Source organism: Grampus griseus (genome assembly GCF_964374135.1).
Source record: "Grampus griseus genome assembly, chromosome: 19".
NCBI classification, from domain to species: Eukaryota; Metazoa; Chordata; class Mammalia; order Artiodactyla; family Delphinidae; genus Grampus; species Grampus griseus.
In genome coordinates, this window is record NC_139013.1 from 47,605,481 (window position 1) to 47,630,255 (window position 24,775).

The window sequence follows — 24,775 nt, forward strand, 5'->3', positions numbered from 1 at the left end:
CCCTCTGTATATAAGAAAGTCATCATTTTTCACAGCAATGAATGTTGGAAACATGACCCTCCCACAGATGAGGTCATAAAAGATGATAATTGAGTACAGTAGTGGTGGCTGCCTGGATGAGGCTCTAAGCACAGCTATTTGGGTTCACAAGGAGAGCTGCCGTTTTCCTCACACTGCTTTTAGCATTTGTATGCTTGTCAAGGGCATCACCATCACCTGACTTTTCTTGGGCTCACAGAGTAGTATTCCATCATCGCCCACATCCAACAAATTGAAAAGCCTGGCTTAGTGGAATTTGCTCAGGGTTATACAATATATAAACATATATAAATAGCATGTTTGGGGATCAAATCCCCCTGTCTCATTCTTCCAAGTGTTGTAGGTACAAGATCAGTGCTCGCAACAGAAAGTCAATGAGGGATGGAATTACCACTCGACAACAAAAAGAAACGAATCACTGATATATATCACACTTTGGATCAGTCTCAAAAACACCATGCTGAACAAAAGAAGCCCGACACACAAAGAGTACAATTTAATTTCTTTGACATTCTAGGAAAGGCAAAACTAGAATGACAGGAAGCTTATCTGCTTCTGCCTATTGCTGGGGGCTGGGGGAATTGACTGCAAATGGGCTGAGGGAACCTCGTGGGATGATAGAAATATTCAATGTCTCAGAAGTCACATGGTGTGTGCATTTGTCTAAACCATGGTCACATGGGTGTATACATTTGTAAAAACTCATTGAACTGGACACTTAAAATGAGTACATTTAATTAGTATGTAAGTATTGGTATGTAAGTATACCTCAACAAAACTGATTGACAAAATCACACTTTTGAGGTGGGTTCAAAGCACAGCATTGCCTCTCATACATATAATTCGACTACATGAGAATAAGAAAAACTTGGGGAAAAAAAAGACAGAAAGCAAATGAGCAAGATACTTGAATGGATGCCCTCATCCACATTCTAAGAGAAAGTTAATTAGAATCAATTTGACTTGTAATGTAAGTGGCACAAGTACAAACAAATAATGTACCATTGAGTCACTGTACTTTTGGGGATCTTCATGATTTGCCAATAAATGGCAAACTGAAAATGAACCGAATTTTTGAAGCCTTGTTCCAACTTCATAATATTTTATCCTCCCAGAAGTTTCAACCTAATAGTAATATTTGAAATTATGTTTATTTTTGTTTTTTAAGCTATGAATCAATATTTTTTTCTGATAGTTTGCACATGTGCCTAAGTACCATCAGATTATCACATGAATAAAACATTAGAAGAAAAAAAGATGCACTGATCTTAAAGAATTGTTACTTTACAGACCACCCAAAAATACCTGAGCATTTTTTTTCAAGAAGCAAAATTAAGAGCAAATGCATCCATCAAGTGCCATTACAACACATGTGTTAAAAGGAAAGCATTCTTGACACATCTTTTAAAAGTCAGTTAGTGAAGAATTGGTCAGAGTCCTTTTCAATCCACGCTGTGGTCTTAACTCCCCCTTTGGACTATGTGAACAGTCAAGCAGGTCTCACTTTTTTTTTTTTTTTTGGTGGTACGCGGGCCTCTCACTGCTGTGGCCTCTCCCGTTGCGGAGCACAGGCTTTGGACGCGCAGGCTCAGCGGCCATGGCTCACGGGCCCAGCCGCTCCGCGGCATGTGGGATCTTCCCGGACCGGGGCACGAACCCGTGTCCCCTGCATCGGCAGGCGGACTCTCAACCACTGCACCACCAGGGAAGCCCAACAGGTCTGATTTTTTTTCCAGCCACTCTTAGATAATAAAAATCCTTCCTAAGTCTAGTCACCATCAGTCTAGTTTTAGTAATGAAAATGTCTAGTCCTGGGTGAGAGTCAACCTTGAAGCTCAGTTCAAGGTCACAGCTCCTTCCTCCCCTCAGCTCCAGCCTATTACAGCCTATTATGGAGAATGGAGGAGCACAGTCAGCCCCTGGTTTCTTTCCCCACCATAGGCTTGTCCTTCTCCTCTACTCCCTCGCTAGGCCACCAGTGGCTCTTCTGGCTTTGGGTAGAGGAGGGGACTGAACACAGGCACAGCAGAGGTCCCAGCTGACTGATACTGTCGGACATTGGTGGCTGATTGATGCTGACTCTCTTACGGGGGCCAAGGGTCCTTCTGGGAGGATGCTCTAAGTTTAACACCTCCTCTCTGGCTCTCAGTATAAAAGATGCCCCTTGACTTTTGCCTCCTACGGCACCCTCGTGACAGACAGGAGGGGGAGTCATCCCTAGATAAGACACTTAAAATATTTTTCTGGAAAGCTGAAAGCGGATACAAAGATCTGACAAAAAAAAAAAACCAGAGTTGAGGATGTCACAACCATGGGGAAGACTAGGGTGGGGCAGAGAATCAACTCGCCCTGCCAGGCACTGTCTCAGAAATATCCAGAAATGGAGCTGGCAGGGAAGGTGGAGGACAGGAACAAGAGGTAGAGCTTAAAAAAACAAACAAAAAACCCGCAGAATACTCGAAAGTTGATTAAAGTTTTCATCCTTCAGTTCTCACCAGCACTTCTCCAACCTCATGCACTGAAAAGTGAGGCAATCGGGCCAACCGCTAAAGAAGTCTTTACACAAGTGCTAAAATGCACGTTGGAAGAGAGCTGGGGTGCCAGGCTTACCCTGCCGAGTGAGCCTCCGCACCCTGGCAGTGGGCACGTCGGCAGGAAGAACGGCTCTCGCAGCTTCAGGCTAAAATGAAGCCCTAGAAAATGCAGCATGAAGGGCTTCCATTAGATTTTCTACTTCATTAAACGGGAAAGGGCAACAAGGGCCCACCAAGCTTTTGAAGAAAACCAACGGTCTAGGTCAATGAGGAAGAATTAAATAAATAGCGTTCATGAATATTTTAGCATTTAGTGAGTTATAAGTGACTGAAAAACCATCTCAAATTGGCTCATGCAACAAATACACAAGCCTACAAACAAACAGCATCTGTATTACTGTATTAATTCTCTAGGGCTGCCGTAACCAAGTACCACAGACTGAGCGACTTAAGAGAAATTTATTTTCGCAGAGTTCTGGAGGCTACAAGTCTGAGATCAAGGTGTCAACAGGGCTGGTTCCTTCTGGGGCCTCCCTTCTCGGCTTGAAGATGGCTAGATGGCTAACCTCTCTCCCTGTGTCTTCACTTGGTCTTCTCTCTGTGCATGTCTGTGTCCTATTCTCCTCTTGTCATGTGGACACCAGTCATATTGGATTAGGGTCCACCCTCATGACCCCATTTTAACTTAAGCACCTCTTTAAAGACTCTATCTCCAAGTACAGTCATATTCTGAGGTGCTGGAAGCTAAGACTTCAACATATAAATTTTGCAGGGATACAGTTCAGCCCATAACACACATTTGCTCAATTAACTGCAAATACTAGGTCAGCGGGAACTGGAGGCACAGTTAGATTCGTGACTCCAATGGTGGCCTCAGGAGCATGGACTGAGTGTATCATATCTTAAACTTAGAATAGGCATACGGGTTAGTTTAAAAGTAATCCGTCTCTTAAAAAAATTAACAACTGATAACGTACGTCGAACCTATTCTAAATTTAACCATTTGTTTTTAAAACTCCATCTCATTTGGCCATCACTTCTTACAGCACAGCTTCACCCAGCTGATTTTATCATTCTTCCCATTTGCACTCACTCTTCCTTGGATTGCAGACACAGTGGTTCTCATTCATAAATCTGGCCGCCATGACAGTAGGGCAGATACAATCATGCTCATGTGATCACCTTGCGGAGGAGCATGCCTTGTTTCTGTTGCCACTAGGGAGGGTGTGCAGAGTAGGGAGTATGGAGGGGTGGGCAAGGATGTTGGTGCCTATCAGGACCTTTTGAGTCCTAAGTCTCGAGAGTAGAAACAAAGCAAAAGAAAAGAAGTGGATCTTCTTAGAGCTCCTGACCTTGGGCGAGGCCCATCTTAACACACCCCCTTTGGCTGGAAATCACTTCTGGTTTTCCTCATTTGTTTCATACCACCCTATAAAAGAAACCTATGCTTGCAAATTAAGAAGATGCTGTGTTTAAAACCAAATAAAAATAATCAATTATAATGACTGGGACTGACCCAGGAGATGGATACACTTAAGAAATCATGGTATTCCTTATAAACAGCGCCTGAGGACACATTTTAATACGTTTCTACGATCCCTTGTTCTCTAAATTTGGTGCCTCTTTAACAGCTCTCATGATGACTGGCTGAGGTCATCTCTACACAAGTGAATTCCAAAGTGTTTCAGGAAACTAAGCCATCAAAACTGACCAATTTAAAAGATGTGAAGGGGCACTACTGATTGTTTAAAATGCTATTTTCAAGGGTTTTCTGACAGTTTTAGTGATAGATGGAAGAATGTGAAGTTTATCCTTTAGCAGAAAAATGGATTATACGCAAGAGGGCAGAGTAAATGTTGTTTTCTTGATTTCCGAACTCATCCTAAACTGTCTTCTTCTCCATTCTTCTTTTAACTAAAGGAGTTTAATTATTTAAGAAGGAAAAAGTGAATATACATCACCACATGTTCCTCTATGTTTGCCTTGCTGTAAGTGGCATACAAGGTAAAATAAACTATAATCATACTATTCTAGATCAAGGAGTTTCTGGAATAATTAGTAGACCAGGTTAAGTAATTAAGTATGAAACTCGGACTTCTGCTGTGGAGGTTTCTCGATTCAACACTCCAGCTGTTCTAGTTTCCACTTTAGGCTTCTGTTAATGAGACGCAATTTACGCTGAATACTATAACACTGAGAGTAGAAAAAAACCAAACTATAAATTCTTATTTTCTAAATAGAATATTATCATTTTATATTGTAATTCTAAATAGAATATTATAATTTTATCATATTTAAGAAATTCATGCGATCATCTAATTTCATCCTAGATTCTACTAAATAGTATTAGTAAGCTCAAAATTACATATACTGTCTTCTAGTTGTCAAGCTACGTATTACTTATCAGATTCTAAAAATACAAGGAAACTGTCTTTTTCCTTCTAATAGAAATCATATTTTTATCTTGTTCATTATACTGTCCTGTTTCTATGCATCTACATTGACATAATACATAGATCTAAAGCGTATCTGGTTGGTATTAACATGTTGTATTATGTGCCTAAGTATAAGGTAGGAGATTGGGCAATATGTAATTCTTACACTGGCTGTATTCTCTGAGTGATTCTAAAATGGCAACATACTCTGTCGCTTCCTGAACTGTATTTATTTCCTATTGTAATGTGTTCAGAGGAAGCCACCTACCATGGTGAAAACATCTCTTTTCATATCCCATGCAGCGCAAATGGGGGAACTCGCCAACATTTAATGGGCTTAGTATACTTTAAGCCTTTTTTTCCCCAGTTAAATTGAAGAATGGCCCTGCTTGCAAAATTCAGAATTTCAGGGAAGAAGTATGAAGTACCATCTGTTCTAAATAAAAGAAATGCTGATTGATAACCTGATTCATGTAAAGATAATGGGATCTTGAATCCTTTCATGGTTTCTTTAGATTTGAAGGTCAGAAATATTTCTGCTACCTGTAACTTATACTGTATATTTACAGAAACACAGAGAGTCATTCCAGTTAGTCCATATTTGTTTCTTGTATGCTGAATACATATCCTTCTTAAGAGATCATTCATTTTATTTTAAATTTAGAAACACCAGTTTTTTTTCTTTAAATAAACTTCTTATATTGAAATACTATTAGATACACAGGGAAGCTGCAAAGAGAGTACAGACAGTTCTCACATACCATGCAGCATCCCCCATTAATATCGTACATGACCATGGTACATCTGTCCAAACTCAGAAACTGACACTGGAACATTAACTGAAGTTCCGACTTCATTCAGATTCTAGCAGTTTTTCCCTTAATGCCCATTTTCTGTTCGAGGATTCAATGCAGGATATCACATTAGATTTGGTTCTCATGTCTCCCCAGTTTCCTCTGATCCGTGACAGTTTCTCGGTCTTTCTCTGTTATTTATGACCTGCACAGTCTTGAGGAATGCTTTCAGGCGTCCCGTAGAATGTCCCCCAAGATAGTGTGACGTTTGCTCATGATTACACTGGTGTCGAGGGCCTTGGGGAAGACCACCACAGAGGTGAAATGCCCTTCTATCACTTCATATCAGGTACATGATGTCAATATGACTTTATTCATGATGCTGGCATTCATCACTTGGTTAAGGTAGGGTTTGCCAGGTTTCTCCACGCTAGAATTATTGTTTTAACCTGGCCCTATTCTATTCTTTGGAAGCAAATCACTAAGTCCAACCCACTTTCAGTGGAGTTGGAAGCGAAGAGGACAGGTCCACCTCCTTGAAGGGGGATTATCTACATATATTACTTGGGTATTTCAGTAAGTAGAAACTTCCTTACATTCATTTATTTATTCAATTATTTATGTGTATTAGTATGACAAATATATATTTATTTTATATCTTGGGTTATAATCCAACACAATGTTATTTATTTTGTTGCTGGAATTATTTCAGTTTTGGACATGGAAGAGTCTTTCTGGTTGACTCTTGCATCGCCTTGACATAACTCCATCCTCTTGTTTTCTGAACATTTCCTTACTTTCTCATAATACAATATCTTCAGGCTCATTTTGTATTTTCTCTGCCCTATTGTTAGACTCTTATTTCTCTAAGGACCCCAGCTTCCTTGTAAGAGAATGGTCTGAGCAGAGTGACTTCTTCCCAAAGAAAAGAAGAGTAACTTTGAGTGATGAAGCTTGTCCAACACATTCTTAGCCAGGTGATCAACGTCACTATCACCAAATTAAGTCATACCTGGATTTTATGTGATGCATAATATAATGGCATCTCACCTCTCTGATCTTACCCAAAACACACAACCCCTGTCTAATCATAAGGAAAACATGAGATAAATCCTAATTGAGGAACATTCTATAAAATATTTGACCAGTATCCCTAAAATCTAAAAATGTCACCAAAACCAGGAAAAGTCTAAGAAACTGTCACAGCCAAGAGCAGCCTAAGGAGACATGACTATTAAATGACTATTAAATCCCACCCAATATCCTGGGTGGGATCCCAGAACAGAAAAAGTACATTAAGTAAAACCTAAGTGAATCTGAATAAAATATGGACTTTATTTAATAAAAATGTATCAATGTCAGTTTTTAATTGTAACAAACATACCCTACGACTATAAGATGTTAACAACAGGGGAAACTGAATGAAGGCTATATGGAGGCTCTCTGTACTATCTTCACAACTTGCCTGTATATCTAAAATTGTTTTTAAAAACTAAAGTTTCTTTTTAAAAGGTATACAGTGAATGACTTGAGAGCAAACACTGAAGAACTCTCTGACACTTTATCCATTGAATGATCAACTCAGCAGGTAAATGGATCTGAGTGTCACAGGATGACTTACCATGAATAGGCTACTAAAGGTTTCTCTACATGTTTGTATTTACCCGAAAGTTTATCCAAACAACTTTTACAATTCTCTTATTAAGAGTAGAATCCATTCTATTCACTTATTCATTTATTTGTCAAATTTTAGAAAGCGTGATATTGAAAGACCTCACATAGGCACAGGCATTGCTGGGTACGAGTGAACTGCAACAGTGCGTGCTCTCTCACCTCCCAGAAAAACTCCCTAAAGAGGAAGGGACAAATGTCCCCAGGAGTCAGGTAAGTAGCAGACACAGGAGACTGTCCCATAGCCTAGGGATGTCTAGGAGCAGCAATGAGATGTTGCAGTTAAGAAAATGCTGCAAAATAGAACTGTAGTTCTAAGTGGAGATCACGATTCCCAGTACGAGTAATTACAATACCGTTATTCTTATTAAATGTTTCAGACTTTATGCTGGATATTAAATAGGAACAAGATGGCTATTTCCATGAAGCCAGGTTGGCTAAAGCCCAGCTATTCTGAACAGGCAGCATTATATTTATGTCAATATGTTTAACTCCTCTGAAAATTCCAAGAAACACAGTGTGTTTCAGGGTGTCCCATGCTTTACCTGTCCACACATTTGAAAAGGGGCTCACTGCCATTTTGTCACCGCAGTCTGGAACTGAGACAGCAGACCCACTGCCCAGGGTGGAGGCACAGGTGGAGAGGGGATGGGCCAGCACGGGAAGACCCACCTTCCCCAGTCGGCTCCTTCTGCACATTTTACTGTTGCTGCCTGTGGCCTGAAGAACATCTGAGGCTCCAAGGCACTGATAACCCTAATTTCTTGTGCCAGATGACAGGTGAGGGACCAGCCTTTCAATGCCTGGAGCAGAGAAGAAAATTCCAGAACTGGCACATCTTACTGTGAGTAGGTCCAACAGTCAGAGCACAGTCCTAGGAGAAGGATGGCAGGACCACAAGTTTCACCAGTCCTCGGGGCCAGGAGCCGGTAAGAATGTTCTCTAACTCCCGCCTACCTGACACGTCCTATGGAAAGGAGACAGAGAAACAGCCCTCATACCCCAAGAGAGCATGGGCTGCCCTGATGCAAGAAAGGGGCACTGGTGACCCCATGCCAAGAGACCCGATCCCATGGCAACAAGCTTCTATTCAACTCCTTTCTGTTGATCTGGGCTGCCAGCAACCACAGAGACTCTCATCTCCATTCTGATCGCTCTGTTTTATCATGTAAACCACTCTTCTTTTAACCATTTCCTCTGGCACCTAAATGCCAGCTGGTGCATTCCTGCCAGAAAAATTGGCTTAGAGCATAAAACCCAACCTTCACGAATATCTAAAATGCTTCCTCAAATGTGTGTTACTTCCTGAGTAGCAATGACTATCTTGGTCACCCCTCTGGCTCTCTGATCACGAAAGCATGTTTAAATCATCTCCCTGTCCTGGGAATACTAGTTTCCATTCCACATGACATCAACGGGGAAAATTTTCTCTATTTCTACACAGTCACTAAAATACCACAGAACCTCACATACAGCAATTGTGTATTTTGCAGTCTTAATCGAAGAATTAGGATTTGGGAGAAACAGAGAATGGGATACATATAGGAATGAAAACGCAACTTCAAATTGAATACCAGTCACCCACATTCTCAAAATATTCTTCTGTGATGTAAAAAATTAAGAAACAGAAACTTCAATTAAATAGAATTGGGAAACCAGAAGGGGAAGTTCTCATGCCCCGCGAAGACAGCAGAGCCCAACAGGAAGAAGAAAGACTCTTCTTCATTGGCAAGGACTCAGCCAATGAAAAGCCATAGACTCTTCGTTTACTCTGTCCCGCCCCTAACTTCCTATTCCCCTCTATAAGAGCATTTCCTTCCTTACCATGGGATAAACCCACCTTTGCTGAAGGTGGGTTTATGTGGCAGTCTAGTTTAGGTCAACAATGACTTTTACTAGGAATTTTCCCTTTTTCACCCCCATCTAGTTCCTTAGACTTTAGCCATCTGGGTGGCTTCTCTCAATTCATTTATTCTTCTGTACTTCTCCTCACGCCCTTATGGCCCCTAATAATTTTAAATGATTTGCAGTAGCTGAAGGGCTGCCATGTTGTGTTCCCCAGAGACTAAAGCCAAACTGTGATGCAAATGGCTGTAGATATGCCCAGAGCCCCCTGTGCAAGAAAACAGAAAACCCTCTGCCTTTGAGAAGAATGGTCCATGTAATAGGCATTCTCTCCATCCTTTACACTCTCATTACTGTTTTTAGGAGACACATCTCTCAGGGACTACAAAGAGACATTTGAAATGTTTGGCAACAATAACTTTCTTCCCCAGTTGTCCAGGGAAAGGCTATCTCCCTTCCTGCCTTTCCTGGAGAACTACTGCCCTTTTCACATTAGTACCCACTGAAAGACAACTTTCATTAAGAGACACAAAGAGAAGGTCAAGATTTGCCAAATACCCTCTCTCCATCATCTTTCTAAAATGTAATTGGGATAGTGGTATATAATGATGAGAAGTTCTTCAAAAAAAAAAAAAAAGGGTTTTGAAACTGTGTTACATGGCTAAATCATAATATTATTTTTCACTCATTAAAAATGAATTAGGGAAAATGAAATTAAACACACAGACCATATATTCATTCATAATTGATTGTTAGAGCAAAGTGGAAATCAAACCAACAATCAATGCATTTAAACCTAACTATAAATTTACTCTTTCTGAAAATTATTTTATATTTGGCTATATGGTGACTTTTCAGGTATGTTAGTAATAGAAAATATTTTATGTTTCTACTTAGCTTTTCTAATGAAGTAGACCATTTACAAATACATACTAGAAACTATTTCAACAAAGTATACAAATTCAATGGAAAAATCACCAAGTCATCTGTTTAAAAAGGTATCTGGCATATTTTTCTAACACAGAGAAATACATGTCTGCTAAAATATCAATTTATTTGAGACAGATGATTTTACCTCTTACTGGAATTCTGTATAAAGGATTTTAGAACACATGTTGCATCTTCAGAAAACTAAAGAGCTGGCCCCTGAGTTTTTCTTACTTCCTGTCAGGAGCACCTAGATTTGTAACATCAGTTATGTCATGGTTTTAGGCCAAAATTCCTTGGAATGCCTAATGTGAAACTAAATGATTTTATTTTATGGCACAAAAAGGTTGTTTACCTCCCTTTTTCTGACTGTAGTTCAATTTACATTCTACATAATAGACCAACCATCTTTATTGGAAGGAACTCAGTCAGAAAAATCCCTAATGAAAGTGTTTACTACATAACTGTTGGGCATAAGTGCTGACTTGTAAGGGACAGTCTCTAATGTGTGGGAAGCACTTGCCTCTTTTATTAGTATAACTTTGGCATTTTATAAAAATGCTGTTTTTATTACTGTGAATAAGCCTTTCAGTAACTCATGCAGACAATTTTAAGGGCTGGTGTTGTATGGATTTTCAAGCCATATATGTGTGTGTGTGTGTATATATATATTTATATTTTAATAAGGATATTTGTATACTTCTGTATTTTGACTAATTCTATATTTTTCTATATATTCTATATTTTTACTCACACCTTAGTTTTCTATCAATACCTGCGTAGAATCAAGTTTAAAATGAAGCTGAAGAGAAGGAGGACATAATTCTGAACACATTCATAAAAATGTCAAGGTCAATGGCTAAATGTTATTTTAAACTATCACGGAATGCCAAATACTACTCTTTTTTTATCTTTCTATCTAAAAATATATGATCCATGTAGTAGCTGCGGACTGAGGGTTTTGAAAAACAGGTGAAGAGGCCACGTGGTGGGACTTGTCGATAAATCCCCTGATTTATCAAGGGACTACAGTTCTCCATCAAAAGATAGCGAAGCTAAGTATTCACATTGGCAACAAACAGTCCCTAGCTAGTTAGGGAACGGTGATAGAGAAAAGTGTTCAAAGAATGAACAGCATTCACTCACAAGGATATTTTATCTCTTAAGCAAAATCTTCACATGCTCCTTGCCTTACACCGTCCTTTCCAACTCTGTGGACTGACCTGAATGAAAAGCAGTGGAATTAAGTGGAGTCTTACTGAGAAAAGGCAAATACAAGAAAGGAGAAGTAGTTGCAGCTACAGGCACAGGATAAGTGAAATACCCATTAACAGAGCTTGCAACACATTCAGCCGTAAGCTGGTAGTTACAGTGTGAAATGGGTTAAAGAGACAAACACTATTGAAGGGCATACAATTCTAACAAAACAGTTTGCACAAATAACAATTGAGATGTGAATACCCAAGTGCCACAGCTCTTTGATTCAGCTGATCCTCTCCCCAATCTGAGCCCTACATCTATGTTCACAGGACCACGGCAGGGCTCATAAGAACCCACTGACAAAATCCACCTTCATGATGACTCGCTCCTCTGGGGTGGCTCAGAAAAACTATTCCCATTGTAGTAGTGATATGCACAGATTTCCATTGGGCACAAGTTGCAGTATCCAGACTTGGACGATTTCAGACAGGGTTTCCTCTCCTATGTGAATGTGAAAATCCCCACCGACTGTCAGAGAACTTTGCTACTTAAGAGTATTATCATAGTGTCTTTCATCTTCAAATGTCACTGGAATGGACGTGTAAAAAATTAATAAACAGAAGCCTCAATTAAGTAGACTTGGGAAACCAAAAGGGGGAACTCTCATGCCCTGTGAAGATAGGAGAGCCCAAGAGGAAGAAGAAAGATTCCTCTTTGCTGGCAAAGACTCAGCCTATGAAAAGCCATGGGCTCCTTGTTTACTCTGGCCCTCCCGACTTCCTACCCCCCTCTATAAGTGTTCTCCTTCCCTTCCCAGCAGGGACTCTCAGAGCCATGGTTCTTCCATGCTCTCAGTACTGCCTTTTTATTTTCTTTTTTTTATCACCTGTTAGCCTGAAATCCTCTCTTGATCCAGAAAAAATCCATCTTTGCTGGAGAAATGCCTGACAATCTATTTGTTTCAGGCCAACAGATAACAAAAAAGGCAGTACTGTCGATGAGAGGGAAATGATTCTAGGTGGAGGAAACAGCTGTGATGAAGCCCTGAGGGCATGGAAGAACTTGGTGTTTTCAAAGGCGTCCAGTATAGACAGGGAGAACTGAGCACTAAGGAAAGTGGAACAATTCCCGTTGGACACTGAAGAATGCTTCCAGTCATATAGATCTCGAATTTCATTATTTACAACCAAGATAAAAATAAATGTTTCATCTCTGTTTTTTTAAGATGCAATTTTAAAAATGAAAATTAAAAACAAATAAGGGGAGTAAGGTAACGCTAACAAACATGGTAAAACCTTAGAGTTGTTGAAGTGAGTAACTAATTCCTGGTTTTTTTTTTTTTGCGGTACGCGGGCCTCTCACTGTTGTGGCCTGGCCTCTCCCGTTGCGGAGCACAGGCTCCGGACGCGCAGGCTCAGCGGCCATGGCTCACGGGCCCAGCCGCTCCGCGGCATGTGGGATCTTCCCGGACCGGGGCACAAACCCGTGTCCCCTGCATCGGCAGGCGGACTCTCAACCACTGCGCCACCAGGGAAGCCCTGATTCCTGGTTTTTAAATGACCAGCCCAGGCTACGTGTGATACCCATTTCTAACTGGGGCTGGTGATGTTAGGAAGCATACTTCGACTCTATACTAGGCATTCCCAACATGTGTTCTGTAGAGTGCTGATTTTAAAAAGTTGTTAACTGGAAATTTGGGAAGGAATTCCAAGGCCAAATTTTGCTCAATATAAACAAACAAAAAAAAAACTGCAGATCTTTCAACACGGAAATATACATTATATATGAATCATTATACAATTTGTGTGGCCACTGCCCCCTCTTTTTCCTGAACTACCTTGGAGCACTGAGCTTCAGGGGACAAAATTTGGTCATTGCTGCTACTGGAGACCCTAGACTCTACAATAATAAATCTCCCTTGGTTCTTGTTAGCCTATTATAAAATACTGTTTCCTTTCATGTATTTTCCATTAAAATAATTATGAAAGCCTTAATCTTAAAGAAATAAAATGGGCTATTTATTCTGTTAAGCAAAGGAGATTAATTTGATGGCTTTATTTTGGATTTTATTGCTAGCTGAGGTTTTATACCTGGATGTTGAAGCTGCATAATCTGACCAAAAGCAAATTAGAAACGTAAACTGTCAGGAAAATCTTCTCCCACAACTTTTAGACGTTCTACTGTGATCTGAGGTCCTTTGGATCAACCAAACTGGTATTTACTTGAACAATATCAAATGCCACATTAATTTGGCCTTATTTCATGGAATCAATGATTGTCTAAAACAATCACATAACCTCAAAAGAGAAACTAGATGATTCAAATACTGTAATTCTGAGAGATATGGATGCATTTTTAATAGCTTTTTATTTTGAAATTGTGTAAGACTCACAAGAAAAGTAGTACTTGCAAAAGTAGTTACAAAGAGTTCCGGGGTACCCTTCATCCAGCTTCCCCCAATGATAATATAACATATTGTCAAAAACAGGAACCTGATGGTGCTATAATACTATTTACTCAGGTATAGACTTCATTTGGATTTCAGTAGCTTTTACACATATTTCGTGTGTGTGTGTGTGTGTGTGTGTGTGTGTGTGTGGTGGGGTGGTGGTGGATATCGTTTAAGGAAGGATTTTTCCCAGGGAGTTTTCAAAAAAGACAGCCGCCTAAGCAAGCTAATTAGATATCCACTGCTAACAATCTTGACCTCAGTTAGGTGAAGGATTCCTAATTAAATCATTACAGGCTTTTGTGTTAAATGGTAATTGGATGCCTAAAAGTTCTTCACAATTATATCATATTAACAAGAATGTATTTGCATTTTTAATGCTTTATTGACTTCCAGTTCAGGACAGGGCTGTTAGTTCCTTCTTACCATGCCATTGAAGGCTTTACAAACTGTTCTTTAGGGTTGACAAGCTTATGGCATGGGTTAAAAAAACAACCAAGTGGGCTTCCCTGGTGGCGCAGTGGTTGAGAGTCCACCTGCCGATGCAGGGGACACGGGTTCGTGCCCCAGTCCGGGAAGATCCCACATGCCGCGGAGCGGCTGGGCCCGTGAGCCATGGCCGCTGAGCCTGCGCGTCTGGAGCCTGTGCTCTGCAACGGGAGAGGCCACAACAGTGTGAGGCCCACGCACCGCAAAAAACAAAACAAAACAAAAAAACAACCAAGTCTGTGACCCACTCAGGGTTCTACCCACTGCCGTATTTTAGCTACTCCTTCCCACAATTACCACCGTCCATTTAAATACAAATTTGTGGGTAGGAAGACAAGAGGACAGAGTAAAACTGAGGACACTCCCTTTCTTTTAAAATGTTTATACCATAGAGCATCGTTTCTCCAGATTCAGGCCTATTTTTCAGAGGCCACTGTTAGTTGGCTTGACTAATTTGGCTGCACACATAAAATCTTTAGGTTTCAATTATGTCTCATATCTATGTATGTAACATGAATTTGTGATCAATAATGATCACCTGTGTTTATAGGGCTATAGCACATGACCCTTAATATCATTTTGTCCATTGATTTCTCTAAAATATTTACCCAGATCTGTTGACAATACTTGTTTTCATTTATTGATTCATCTCTTGTACTGGCTTTTCCCAACCCACTGAAAAACATTTGTACAATGTGGTAAAAACAAGACTAAAAAAAAAAAAAAACTCAATGTCTACCTACTTTACAGTCAACCATGGGCCTAATCATTAATATCTCCCAGGAGTTCGTTAAGTTTGTTAAATGATAAACGCTACATTAAAACAATCATTAGAGGTTTTTTTTAAGGAATATCTTTGCAAACGTGCCATGGAGAAAATATTTTTTTTCAAATCAGCCATCATTCTTACCTAACGTTTCATTTAGCTGAACACACATTTTAATTAATCAAGCACATACCATATGATCCAGCAACCCCACTCCTGGGCATATATCTGGAGAAAATCATGATTCAAAAGGATACATGCACACCAATGTTCATTGCAGCACTATTTATAATAGCCAGGACATGGAAGCAACCTAAATGTCCATCAATGGAGGAATGGACAAAGAAGATGTAGTATATATATACATACAATGGAATACTACTCAGCCATACAAAAGAAAGAAAAAAAATGCCATTTGCAGAGACATGGATCGACCAAGAGATTGTCATACTGAGTGAAGTAGGTCAGACAAAGACAAATATATGATATCGTTTATATGTAGAATCTAAAAAAAGGGTACAAATGAACCTATTTACGAAACAGAACTTGAGTCACAGATGTAGAAAACAAACTTATGGTTACCAAGGGAGAAAGCGGGGGAGGGATAAATTGGAAGATTGGGATTGACGCATACACACTACTATATATAAAATAGATAACTAATAAGAACCTACTGTATAGCACAGGGAACTCTATTCAATACTCTGTAATGGCCTATATGGGAATAGAATCTACAAAAGAGTGGATATTTGTACACGTATAACTGACTCACTTTGCTGTACTGCAGAAACTAACACAACATTGTAAATCAACTATACTCCAATAAACAATTAAAAAGTAAAAAAAAAAAATCAAGCATAAAGGTAATGCTAACTTTTCTGCTGTCATACAATATCAAAGATAGAAATAATGTAACAGCCTAATGAAAAGTCTGCCCCAGGTTATGTATTTCAAGTTTCTAGCATTATTTACGGGAATATAAATTTTTTTCAAAGTATTCAGATATGATTAGAAGTGAACAATTATTCAGATATAATTGTAAGTGAACGATAATAAAGACAAACCAACCAGCAAACACATTCCTCCAGAAGCATGTCATGGCAAAAGGTCCAGAGAATTCAGCCAGTGCACAGAATGATCTTACCTCCTTTCTCCCACTAAAGAACAGAACAGAGTGGCTAGAAACATGTTTAAGTTTTCACATAGTACTTCATTTCTCTGTTTCATTGTAGTAGATGCACTAAGACTCCTCTACAAATTCAAGTCCTTGGAAAGTACTTTAAAATATCTAGTGCTGGTAGTAAAGTATGAATCTATAAAAAAAGTCAACATTCCTATTGATATGTTCATGTTTCTCTGGTCTGCTCTTTCTGATCATTTATATAGTCAAATCCCCTTATAAAATCTTGTATCATGCATTCACCTACATGAGGAATGGTTCACTTAAATAATCCTATGTTTCTCATAATGAAATGGGAGGACTGAAATACTTCAGACATAATACAGCTGAACCCATAATGGAGTCATAATGCAAATGTTAATTATTTTCCCAAGTTTTATGGTAATAACATGGGCTTCTGTATTTTTTGCAAATAATTTACACTTCACTACTTTTACCAAATGTATGATTGAGCAGTTACTATGAGAAGTTTCACAAAGTAATTTTCCATTGAGTGATTTTATCCCAGGTCTACCCAAATTGAAGCATCATCAAAGTGTGCCAGGCTCTTTTATGAGTCTCCTCAGATCTGCTCAGCTCACCTGGCCTTGTTTTGCAGCCTAAAGGGCCCCAGGAATGACTTGTACCATCCTTGTAGTCCTAAACCACAGGCTGTGTAGTGCTCCCCAGAGATAAAGCCTGGTCTGTGCCATAGCCTGCATACTGTCTGATATCTTTCATGTTTTCCAACTCTCTGAATCTCTATACCACACCTGCATAATTTCTTCAGATTTTTTATACCTAACCGTACTTCTGTTTTCATCTGTCTAATCTTTTTTTTCAACTCACCCATTTCATTTTTAATTTCACTGATATCTTTTTTCAATAGGCTTTTTCCATTTCTAAGAAGCTCATCGTTTTCCCAAATGCGCTTTGTCTTTTTTAAAAAATTAGTGGTTTCCCTAGATTTTATAATATACATTTACAACTAATTTAAGCACACTTCAAATAACACTATACTGTCTCACGGATAGTGCAAATACCTCATAAAAGATGATTCCCCATTCCTTCCCCCCATCCCCTAAAACACTGCTGTCATTTACTTCACTTATCCATATCAATTAGATCAATTAAGAACAGACAAGATTTTATTTTATCTTCATTTCTCCTTTCTCCAGTGCTTTGCCTTTCTTTATGTAGGTCCAAGTTTGTTTTTCCTGAAAAATTTCTTTTACTGTTTCTTGCAGGGCCGGTTTGCTGGCAATGCGTTCTTTGTTGTAGTTTGTCTGAGAAAATCTTTATTTCTCTTTCCTTCTTGAAGGATAACTTCTCTGGATACAGAATTCTATCTGGTGTGTTTTGTTTTGATTTTTTCTTTCAGCACTTCAAATATTGCACGCAGTCTTCTTGCTTGCCCGGTTTGCTGAGAAGAAGTCCACAGCAATTCTTACCCTTGTTCCTCTAGAGGTAAGGTGATATCTTTCTGCCCCCAGCTTCTTTCAAGATTTTATCTTTGTCTTAGTTTTTCTGCAGTTTAAACATGATTTATGTAGGTGTAGATTTTAATATTCTCTGAGGTTCCTGGAACTGTGGTTTGGGGTCTAATTAATTTTGGAAATGTCTTGGCTGTTACTACATTAAATATTTGTTTCGTTCTTTTATATCTTTGTGGTATTCTGATTAATCTCATATTATCCTTTTAAAAATTGTCCTGCAGGGACTTCCCTGGCAGTCCAGTGGTTAAGACTTCACCTTCCAATGCAGGGGGTGTGGGTTCGATCCCTGGTAGGGGAGCTAAGATCCCACATGCCTCACGGCCAAAAAACCAAAGCATAAAACAGAAGCAGTGTGGTAACAAATGCACTGAAGAAGTTAAAAATGGTCCACATAAAAAAAAAATCTTAAAAAAAAATTGTTCTGCAGTTCTTGAGTATCCTGTTGTGATTTTTTTTCATTCTTTTTTTTTTTTTTTCCCTTTTGCTTTTCAGTTTAGGAAGTTTCTATTGACATATCTTCAGCTAATTGATTCTTTCCTTGGCCATGTCCAGTCGGCTGATGAGCTCATCAAAGACATTCTTCATCTCTTACAGAATTTTCATTTTCTAACATTTCTTTTTGATTCTTTCTAACTTTCGATCTCTCTTTTTCCATTACTCATTGTCTTTTCTTGCATGTTGCCTATTTTTTCCACCAGAGCCTAGTTGCTGCAGAGGCTTCTGCTCCAGTAACCTGATCTCCCTGTGATTCTCTGTATTTGCCTGTATCTCAAGACGCTGGGGTGGACATTGACCCTGTCACCTGAATTCTCTCACGTATCCACATCATTTGTTTTTCCCGATTTTTTTCTTGTTGTAAGCACAGAAGTGACAACTCTTAAGCTCTTGACATTAAGTTAGAGCTATAATCATGAATCCAAATCTAACTCTGCTTTATCTCTACGATAAAGATATTTATCAAATTTTTGTTCTTTCTCTGATGTTTTGATCCACTCTCAAACATTTATAAATACTTTGTTTCCAATAATTCCATAATCTCCAAGTCTTGGGTTCTGATTATGTTTTTTTTTTTTCCTGACGACTCTTGCTAATCCTTTTCCCTCGTATGTCTTGTAATTCTGACTTACGAGCTCATCCTCGGTGGATCTCTGGGAAAATCAACCTCTTGGGTTGATGGAGTGTCTTCTTTTCTCAATGGTATTAACTTCTGCGAGGTAGCAGGTGTGATATCAACTGTGGACAACTTTAAATGTATTTCTCAGCCCGAGTTTACCCCAATTACAACAGTACTGTGAATTCAAACCCCAAAGACATATGAGGGCATATCTATATTTACAAATCTTTAGGCAATTTAAAAATATTTACAGCCCGGGCTGAAATAGGTAAAGTCCCTTGATTATTCCTATATTAAGAGAGTGATAATCGGAAATATCTGTTAGGATGTTTCAAATTCAGCCTCTTTAAATGTGAACTCTTTATCCTCACAGATTTTCAGTACTACAAAAGAATTATTGTCATCATTAAGAAGGTACAATGTGGTGATACCCTCAGCAAATATCACCTAGTGATAATAAATCAACATAGTCAAGAGTTAATGAATTAGACATTATGTTTGCTACAGTCGCTTAAAACCATAGGCTTTAAACCATCGAGAGAAATTCGTATCAGGCCCTGTACTGGCCTTAAAAGGTAACTCTTTAAAGAAAAAAAAGACTTAAAAATTAATTAGCACTATATAAATATTTTATAATTCCTTCACAGCATAATGTTAATATTTCAACGTAGAATCCCCTGAGCATGATTTCTGGTTCATGAGTTTCTTATGCTCTAAGTGATTTGTTATGTTGAGGTACTTTCACCCATGGAGAAAACTGAGTTCTCTTAAAATAATTACTAGCTCTTGATTCTCTCGCCAAACCCACCCTCCAAACCTGCACCACACCCCCTCCTTGGCTTCCATCTCTCAGGGGAGGGTAGTTCTCCTACAGTTGCTGAGACTAAAATCTTGGGGTCATCTGGATACCCCTCTCTTTCACCCAGTCCCATCTTCTCCTCCAGCAAATCCTGAAAGCTCTACCTTCCAAAGATCCGGAATCCAAACATCTCTCTTCTGCATGATTGGAGTAATCTGATCACTAATCTACATGTTTTGCCTTTTCCGTGATAAAGTCTGTACTCCACGGAGCAACCAGAGGGAATCTTTATTATATATTCAGAACACAGCACTTTATTTACCGAGTCAGACCACATCACAGCCTGCTCATCACCCTCCAATGACTTCTCATCTCACTCAGAATAAAATTCCAAGTTCAAAAGTAACATGCCTGCGAGACTCTGTGTGATGTGACCAGAAAGCAGAATGTCTCAGGTCATTTAACTCCTTCTCCAGTGTCAGCTTCTCAGAGAGACTGTCTTTGACCAGGGGATATCCCCCTGTCACTCTATCCCCTGCTAGGTTTTAATATGTTTTTTCCTTATCTGTAGAACATAGTATTTCTCCACGCTTCCTGACATTTGTTTATCATCTCTTAACAATTCATCCCCAAAGAATTTGCTGTTATTTCTGCAGGAGCCAGATCACTGCCAGGAACAAAGGAGGTGATTTATAAGTATTTTTTCATTCATCAAAAAGTATTTGCTTTACTCTATTTAGTGTTCAGGATAAGATGTTGAGCCAAATGTCCATTGGTACATTATTAAACACAGAGCAGTAAAAAACTGTGCACTGATATTGTAAAGAAAGAGTGTATGAACAGGGCCTAGGGAACCATGAGTTGTTTCTCTGAAGAACTGACACCTGTACAGATGTGGACGTGTGACAAGTGTTTTGAGCAACATGGACATTTCAGGCCAAGGATCAGCTTGTGCAAAGGCCCTGTGGCAGGATTTACAAGCATGTAAATGACAGAAGGCTAATGTGTCTGTTGAACAAAGAAACGGAAGAGACAGAGCGTAAAAATGAAATTATGGGCAAATCATGAAGTCTATACAGACCTTGATAAAAAGTGGTCTTTATCCTTGGGCCATTGAGCAGTTAGTTTAGTTTTAAGCAGGTGATCAGGTTTTCAATGTAAGAAGACAATTAATGCCTCCAGAACAGGAAATTCAGATACTTTTGCAGTAATCTAGGGACGAGAAGGTGAAAATATGAGATAGGAGACTGATTACAGTCTAATTACCTGTGGTTAGTTTTCTATAGATATTTGGATGTTAAAACTGGTATGGCTGGATGACTAACTAAACTGAGAAAACAGGGAGGTATCAAAAATACATCCTAGATTAATGGTTTGCTCAAACGTAGGGAAACTGATGTTATTTCCCTCCCTGATTCGGGAGGGAAAGGAAGGTGTGAATTAATGAATCTGGACTCACGCATTTTTCTCTTGCTTTGGCACTGATGTTTAGAGACTGTGTTATTGTTTCTAACGAAACTCTGCCCTCCAAACTATGCAAAATACCTTGGTAAGAATGCAGCTCATTGTAAGACTATCCTCATAATGTGTGAACGCATCTTAACTTTGGCATAGTTCAGAACTGTCCTAGCAAATAACCTTAATGTGTCCCTACGACTTTTATTTTCTCTTTGCTTTGCTGCTGAGGAGTGATTTACTCACGCTTTTGGGCAGGACAAGGTGAGTCCTTTGAACTCAAAGAACATTTTTAGAAGTAATCCTTGGCTCTAGACAATTTAAAGTCTGGAAATATGCAATAAATAATATCTAAAGTAATACATCTTCTAGAACAATTCTTTAGAAGAAGCAGGTCTCATGTATTATCTTCACTGCCAATAACCACACTCTTAAATCAGAGGCAAAGTATTAGCCATCAAAATATTAGTGTCAGTAGAAATATATGCAGATGCCTCATCATTTAATTTCAGTATAGGCTACGTGAGTGTTTTTAAATAAATGAGGCAAGCTCAACAGAACCTTATTAAATTAAAAAATGGTAGTTAGTGGACCTGAAATGATAATTCTATTTTACTCAAAAATGATGAACATATAGGTCTTTAAGGCAACAATCTGGGTTTAATCATGAAATGTTTAATCATGAAATGTTTAATCATTAAATGTTTAATCATTCCTTAGATGCTCTGATTTAATAAAACCAAAATATTGGAATAATAATATATAAATTTTCACTTTTTATATAAATGGCTGCTACTCTATAAACACAATCATAATTGTAAATATTATATCATTATTAAAAACCTAAGTGCAATACATTAATTTTGTGTCTTGGTTTAGAGTATAATATTGAGGAAACAAAATACAACACCTGATCTAATTCAGGAGGAAATAAATAAAAATAACACACAACGATGCATCTAACCATTTTTCGTTAGTGCAAAGAATTTTCTGATGTAGAGAGTCAGCCAAATGTCCCCACAGGAAAAAAAAAATCACAAGCAGTCTCCTTTGAAGTAAGTCTGAGTTGAACTACCTAGAGCTTAAAATCACGTGGGGAAAGGAATCTTACTTTTGGTGATTTGGAGAAAGTCATCTCACTGTTACTGAGCATGGCTGGATAATTAGAATTGGAGTGGAAATCTATAAGGGGAAATGATTTAAAAATAGATTGGTTACCCTTGAACAGATATGAATAAATGAGAGTACGGCTAACATAAAACATGGGGTTACATCTTTGTCTGTATATAACATCTTGATATTCTGGAGATAATACATACAGCAAAATTACTAGAAAAATATGTAATCATCATTTTATTACTGAACACAATTTGTTTATAAAAAACTTCTTACTAATTTACAGGGTTGGGATCTCATGAATCAGGCTGCTACGAATCCTTGCGTGCAAGTCTTTGTGCAGACATATATCTTTATTTCTTTTGAGTAAATAGCTAGGAGTTTAATTGCTGGGTCATAGGGAAAGTATATGTTTAAATTTTTAAGAAACCCTCAAACTGTTTTCCTAAATGGTTTTATAAGCTTGCACCCTGACCAGCAATCTGGAGGAGTTCCAGTTGCAACAAACGCTCACCCTGCCTTGGTGTTGTCAGGTGCAGTGGTATTTCACTGTGGTATTAATGTGCACATCCTTGATGACTAATGAGCATCTCTTCGTGTGCTTAATAGCAATTTGCGTATTTAATTTTGTATTCACTTATGTGTTCAGATATTTTGCCGATTTATTTATTTTAAATCAACATTTTATTTTAGAAAAAAATTTGGATTCACAGAAAAATTGTGAACACAGTATACATTGTTGTTCCCGTAAACCTACACCCAGTTCCCCTATGATTAACATTTTATATTTGCTTGGCACCTTTGTTAATTTTATTGAACTAATATTGATACATTACTATTAACTAAAGTCAATACTTTAGTTAGATTTTCTTATTTTTCACCTTATGTGCTCTTTCTGTCCCTGGATTCCATTCATGAAAACACAGTACATTGAGTTGTCGTGTCTCCTTTAGCTACTCTTACCTGTGACTTCCCTTGTTTTTGATGACTTTGACAGTTTTGAGTAGTGGCCAGGGATTCTGTAAAATGTCCCTCTATAGGGAATTTTCTGAAATTTTTCTCATGACTAGCGTAGCTTACAGGTTTGGGCAGGAATAACACGGGTAAAGTATCATTTTTATCACATCGTATCAAGGGCACATAAATCAATGTGACTCTTCATTATTGGTGTTAACTTTGACCACTGGGCTGAGGTCTTGTTAGGTTTCTCCACCATAAAGTTACTTATTCTAATTTTTTCCACACTGTGTCCTTTGGAAAGAAGTCACTATGTGTAACCCACACTTAGGGAGGGCGGTTTATGCCTCACTTCCCTAGGGGCAGAGTATCTACATAAAAGATTCGGAATTCTTCTGCAGGGCAGATTCGTCCCTCCTCCATTCATTTATGTACTCAATTATTTGCTAATATCAATATGGACCCATGGATATTTATTTTATGCTTTGTGTTATAATCCAATCCTACTTTATTTTTTGTTCAAATCATCCCATCTTTAGCCATTGGGAACTCTTTCACTTGGATCCTGTGTTCCTTTGACATATTCTCTCAACATAGTTTTTTGTTTGTTTGTTTTTAGCACTTACTTTGGGACACTAAAGATAGACCAGGCGCACCTTGTGTTCTTTTTCTGTCTTGATCCTATAATTAGCATTTCTCCAAAGATCCCCGAATCCTTTGGAAATGTGGATACCTGGGAGAAATCATTTTCCTTATAAAGTTTTAAGTAAACAGAGAAGGTTTCTCATGATAATTTGGGAAAGCAGGATAATCCAAATAATCTCTCTTTATCAAATGACTGCTTTATATTTGGATATAGATTTTGGAGTCTGTGCGATGACTCATTAAAACTTACAAAAGCGATTGCACTTTCTAGATGTTTTAAATATCTTTTAAAAAACCTGTCTGTCACAACAGGATTTTAAGACACGTGTGAAATTTACTGAAGTGGCCTTTTCCAGCTACTGTTTCCAACTCTAACATACTCTAGGGCATACAAGAATCAGACCAAAGCACTCATTATATACCTGCTTATGTGCAGTTTTATTCCAGAGGCCTTCCAATCTGGTTGGGAAGACACGTGAACACTGCATTTTAAAGATGGCAAATTCCTGGATTAGACATCAATAAGTTTCAAGTCTAGTTTCAATTCTGCTGCACATGAGGTGCGTGATACAGATATTGTAAAACATCACGATCTGGGGGGCGTTTTGTTAGATAAGGAGGTTAGATCAGAGGATTAGCAAGATGCTTTCAAGTGCTAGCATTCTGTTCTGCAAAGGCGACGCAGCCCATAATTAAGAGCTGACCTACTGAGTGTCATTACTGGGCGAGTTCAGAGAACAGAAAGAATGGTGTGAGCTGAAGCTCCGGGGGGAGGAAATGATGAAAGATGTGTGACCAAGGATTTCAGGTGACTGCAAAATGTCTACTTTTTGCTTGGCTCTATAACCAAAGTGAAACATTTATGACCTGGTCGTCACCTCTCTG